A 5195-nucleotide genomic window follows, 5' to 3' on the forward strand; every position below is an offset into this window, starting at 1 on the left:
TTTTTAAAGATCTAGAGCACTTTATCAACAGGAAAAAAAAAGAGAAATTGGTCTTATTCTTCCACAACACTTCCAGCAACACATTAACGTCTACTTCTCATGTATCAGTTAATCATCAGTGAGTGACTATGTGCTCTTTCCACCCATAAAAGAGGCAGAAACAGAGAATGAAATACAAAAACACCTCACAGTTCTTTGCTACCTCTCTCTGGTTTTTTGTATCTGCTGTGTGAAAACTGAACCACAGTTTTTACATAAGCCAAGTGCCTGAACTTTACATAAAGGTGAAGAAAAAACACAGTGCAGTAATGTGGCTCTTGACTCTGAAGTCAACCACTGAGTTCACTAGGAGAAAAATGAGTAGCAGACTGGAACCCGCTCAAACATGTTTGCTATACTTAGGCTAGTCGCATACAAAGGAAAATAGTCATAAAGAATAAATAACTGCCTGTAGATTTCATACATTTACTGTGGGGCAGAACAAAGCTTACTCTCACAGGCAGCTTTTTTATTTTTATTTTTTTAATCTGTACCTGCAATCTACAAATAAACTCCAGAACCACTCTGCAGAGAAGCTCTTTCTGAAAACAACGGGGTTTGCCCTGCACCTTCCTTGCTGGCCATGAACATCTATTAGAAGTCTGAGCAGGCCACACACTGATCTGGATCAGCACAGCAAACTCCACAAAAACAGTGCAGATGAAGGCATCTCATGGCAATATACATTCTGCTTTTAGGATGGAGGACAAAGGAGAACTTGAAATTGTGCTTGGAATTTGAGAGTTTACATATGCCTATTGCACAGGGCTGCAGGAATTTGGAGGACATGAATTATATATATCACTTGTCTTATGAGGCTGGTGAGGAGGGAAGTGTGCATATCATTGAAAGAAAGGCATAAGAAAATCCAGTGCAAACCACAATACATCAAACTTACCTGCAAAAGGCTTCTTCTGTGTAAGAACTCCCCAGATCACAATGGAAAAGCTACAAATATATACCAAAAATAGTTTTAGAAAAGCTGCAAAAAATAATTTTAAAAGCCCACTATTAAACAGAAGCGTAATTTATTTTGCTGAGTTCTCTTTCCTTGTACTTCACTACTGTGTTTCCGCTGAATAACACCCAGAGCAAGATGCAGCCAAGAACTATGATCTGAAAGTCTCATTCGTGCAGGGAGGAATCTGAGGCAGTGAACAAAGAGACTTGTTGGAGACTGTGGGTTTCTTGTTAACATTTACCTATTACTCCACAAAAAACACTAACAAGATCAGAGAGCAGCAAAGAACTACTATGGATGTCATTTAATAGTAGCCTACAACACAACTGTACAAAAATACATTTCATTTAGAACATGACATATCTTGTAATCTACAGCTATGACTTCCTCTTCCTAACAGCCTTACTGCGAAAGAAGAACCGAAGACCTAGTGATGAAATCTACTTAAGATAGCTAAGAATTGTGTCATAGACTAGAAAAGTGGGTCAGCATGTACCTTTAATGGGGGAAAATAAGGTGGGCAGAATAGCATCCATGTCAGTTGCTAATAAATAAACATTACTTGGAACAATTAATTTCCATAAGACCAGGATCAGCTGCAGTTTGTTAAAAGCATTCTACCTTGTAAGGACTTGTAAGCAAATCAAACGTGAGCCTTTGCAAGATGAGGCTCAAACTAGAGGTAGGGTTCTCATGCTCAGTTTTTTGGGTCATTTATTCAAGCACTTTCAGGTTTTTTCGCAGTTAACTGACCTGTACACATCATGTTTGGTGTCAAAACACCTGTTCTTCTCCTTGATGCGCTCTGGAGGAAGGTATGCAATTGTGCCACACAAGCCGTCCATACTGAGGTCATGGGAATGTGACAAACCATTGCACTTCGCAAGTCCAAAATCAGAAATCTGCAGAAGATGGAGGAGGAGGAGAGAGAATTGTGCATGTTACCATCAGACTTCAGAGGAGTTTACAAAACCTCTTCAGTAAAAAGAGAGAGATGTAATGCAGTGACTCAAAAAAACAACATAGCGAGCTACCATTCAGAAGTGCCGAGCTAAGAAAACAATGCTGGAAGCATTACGCTGTTGTAGGCTTTTCTTTAAGGTTAAGCTAAACAAAATAAAATAAAAGCAAGCAGCTTTTTGCAAGCAGCAGCATGTTAACCCATTACACGGCAAATACAACCGCCAGACAATTTAGTGCAATTTAAAACCAGTCAAAAAGTAGCTAGTGCAAACTACAGGTTAACACAATTACTGCTCTCACCCATCCCCTCTCCCTATGTAACAGCATCTTGCCAGTTATGTCCAAGTGTTCTGAGTACCTGTTTTCAGAACATGGGCCCAACAAGTGCAAGAGAATTGCTCCTCCAGATATTACAGTTGCACTGACCCTGCCAACAAGGACTGAGGCACAAAAGGCTTAAAAACACACACACTAAACCCACACAGGGAATTCTTTTTGGCAATGAGCAGATACAGCAAGTTTGTGCAGTGACGCAGTGAAGGCAGCTGAAATGAACTAAACAAGTGACAGCAAGTTTAGAAAAAGGAAAACACACCTCCACTTTAATTTGAAGTGTCAAACAAATATGCATTCATTTGCTCTCAAAGGCATACCAATCATCGAGCAAACAGATAGGCAAGGAATTTTCCTTTGTCTTAATTATTTCGCACTGGTCAAAAATGTGTTTTATGCTAAGTGGAAATTTCAAGACAAGTCAAGCCTTTTTGGGCCGCTCAGGTTCTGTCTATGTGATAGGTAAGATTTCTCCTTCACATAACTCCCCTCCACCCCAAAATGGACTTAAACATTCTTTTTATCTCAAAAATACTCCAGTTTTCCATTGACTCACTCATCTCTTTTGATCTTCACAGCGTCTCCTTTGAGAAAGTTCTCCCTCAAAACAACAGGCATAATTAAAAAATATTTATTTATTTATTTAAAATAGGCTCCAGCTTGACACTCTCAGAAACTTCTCTCTAAAGATACCACAGGGCCAGTTGTAACATGCACCTGATATTGGAAAGGGAGAAAACTGCAGCCTGCTCCACTTTGCTGGAGAATGGGCAGGATATACACCACTGTTGCTCACGGTAGGAATCTCCTAGCATAGGAGAAATAAACCAACCCACACAGCTTGAGAAGGAACCTCTCCCAGGGAAAAAGAACTCAGGAGAGATGTTGTGTGGACAGCCTGTGCCCTAGCACACAGGGATACAGAATCATAGGATTGCATGAGTCAGAAACTTGAAAGACCATGTAGCCCAACTCCCCTGCAATGAACAGGGACATCTACAGCTACATCGGGTTGCTCGGAGTCCAATCCAGCCTGACCTTGAGTGTCTCCAGGGATGGGGCATCCACCGCCTCTCTGGACAACCTATTCCTACCTATATCTTAAATCTGTATGGGAATATGCGAATGACTTGACAGAAAGGAAGAAATGTGAAGTCATCTGGAAGAGCAGTTTTTCCTGCCAAGTGCTGGAATATAGGAAAGCAGAGAGTAGTCAAAAACCTGTGTTTGCAAGCCAGCTGCTTTGGGAAGAGCTGCACTGATGGCCCCAATGAGTGCTGCAGGAGTTTGGGGTGCTTAATGCTCCGCACAGAACAAAAGCACAATGCCAACATCACATAAATTCTTGGTGTCAGGTTAGTAAGCTCTCTAGCTCATGCAAGCCTGAACAGATCCGACTTGGCAGAGCCATGCTATCCTGTGATTAACATAAAGCAAGGAGCTGTATACACCTCAAGAAATCCATATGGCATGCAGGCATAATTAAAGTAATACATCTTCCTCTTTGTCTAAACAATACCAGGTTTCCTACTGTGTAAGTTAAGAAAAAAGATGAAATGCAGACAGTGCAGTGACAGTGCTGTGTTAGGAAAGAACAATAGCTACTTTGTGTGCAACTAAAGCTAGAGCTAAGACACGAGGTTTGTGCACTATGAGGTCTCACCCCGAGACTACAAACCAAGAAACAGCTAAAATACATGGCATATAGCCTTGTGAACCTGTCCCTGCCTACTGTGAAGGATTAGGCTTCACACCAAAGTAAAGGAAATTCATCTGCTGAGCAGAGCTGCCATTATACTGAATGTTGCAGAAAGCACTGGACAGGAACATGTGTTATCTACCAGGCTGCAACAAAAGAGCAAGATCCCACAGACAGCTTTTGTGGCTTTCATTAGTTCCTTCAGGATAACTTTTCCACACAGCACAGAGTATTTAGTCATGCAGTTTCTTTTAACATCAGTGGGAACTATGCAGTGGGTGGAAGATGCAGCCATTTAACTTATCTCTCCTGCCTTTAAGTTGCCCATCACGTGCTTCGTTCACCAGTCACCTTGCTGGCAAAGTTCCCACACCTTCCACTAAGTCCTTGCTACCCACAAGCCTGTGCCCACCCCAGCAGCTGACCCGTGCCACCACTGGGCACTAGTCCTCACTTTGGATGGATCCCATCACACTTCAAAAGCGCACATAATAACAGCACGGTTTAGAGGAGACACGGAGGCGACAACCTGCTTCATGCAAAGCAGGTGGTGAAGAGGTAGGAAGAGAAGAGAAAGAACAGCGGCCAAACCCCATGGAGGCAGCGGGATCGTTCATGTTCAGACAGCTCACCCGCTCCCTGCCTCTCAAAGGCTGTGTGAGAAGAAACACGTGAGCAGTCACTGGGGAGGGGAGCTGCCCGTGCTTCCCTGCCCGCAGCCCAGCAACATCACCCTACTGCCAGATCCCAGATCCGAAGGGCATTTGCCACAAAACTTTTCTTTTTTGGTTTGAGAGCGCTAGCTATACACAGATTTTTAGCTGTTTCCGCCTTTTGCAGACATTTCATAGAATCATTAAGGTTGGAAAAGACCACTGGGATCATCCTGTCCAACCATCAGCCCATCCCCACCACGCCCACCAACCACAACCCTCAGTGCCATGTATTTCCATTCTAGTTTGTGAAAAACACTCACTCACTCACAAGGGTTTAGATGTTTGAATTGGTCAAATCATTTTATGGAGCTTTTACAGAAACTAAAATCTCTCCTCTCCTGTTCAGCTATAGAGGTTACTGAAGCTGTTCCCGAGCAGTGCTGGGGTTTACCTCCCAGAAATAAAGTTAGTGATTGGAAACTAACTGCTCCCGATAGCCCACCCTGAAGTGCGCATGCACCTCTGCATGTCTCCTTTCTGCAAA

At 42.7% G+C, this 5195-nt stretch overlaps 1 long non-coding RNA gene across 1 annotated transcript; it reads right to left on the bottom strand.

Moving 5' to 3' along the window:
- Positions 1-4899, bottom strand: LOC109370333. Its single transcript, XR_002120379.2, has 2 exons — positions 1754-4899; positions 1-987 (listed from the first exon to the last, which is right to left on the bottom strand). It is a non-coding gene; the product is annotated as an uncharacterized LOC109370333 (long non-coding RNA).
- Between the last annotated feature and the right edge of the window lie 296 nt (positions 4900-5195).

Source organism: Meleagris gallopavo, chromosome 1 (assembly GCF_000146605.3).
Source record: "Meleagris gallopavo isolate NT-WF06-2002-E0010 breed Aviagen turkey brand Nicholas breeding stock chromosome 1, Turkey_5.1, whole genome shotgun sequence".
In the NCBI taxonomy this organism is placed as follows: domain Eukaryota; kingdom Metazoa; phylum Chordata; class Aves; order Galliformes; family Phasianidae; genus Meleagris; species Meleagris gallopavo.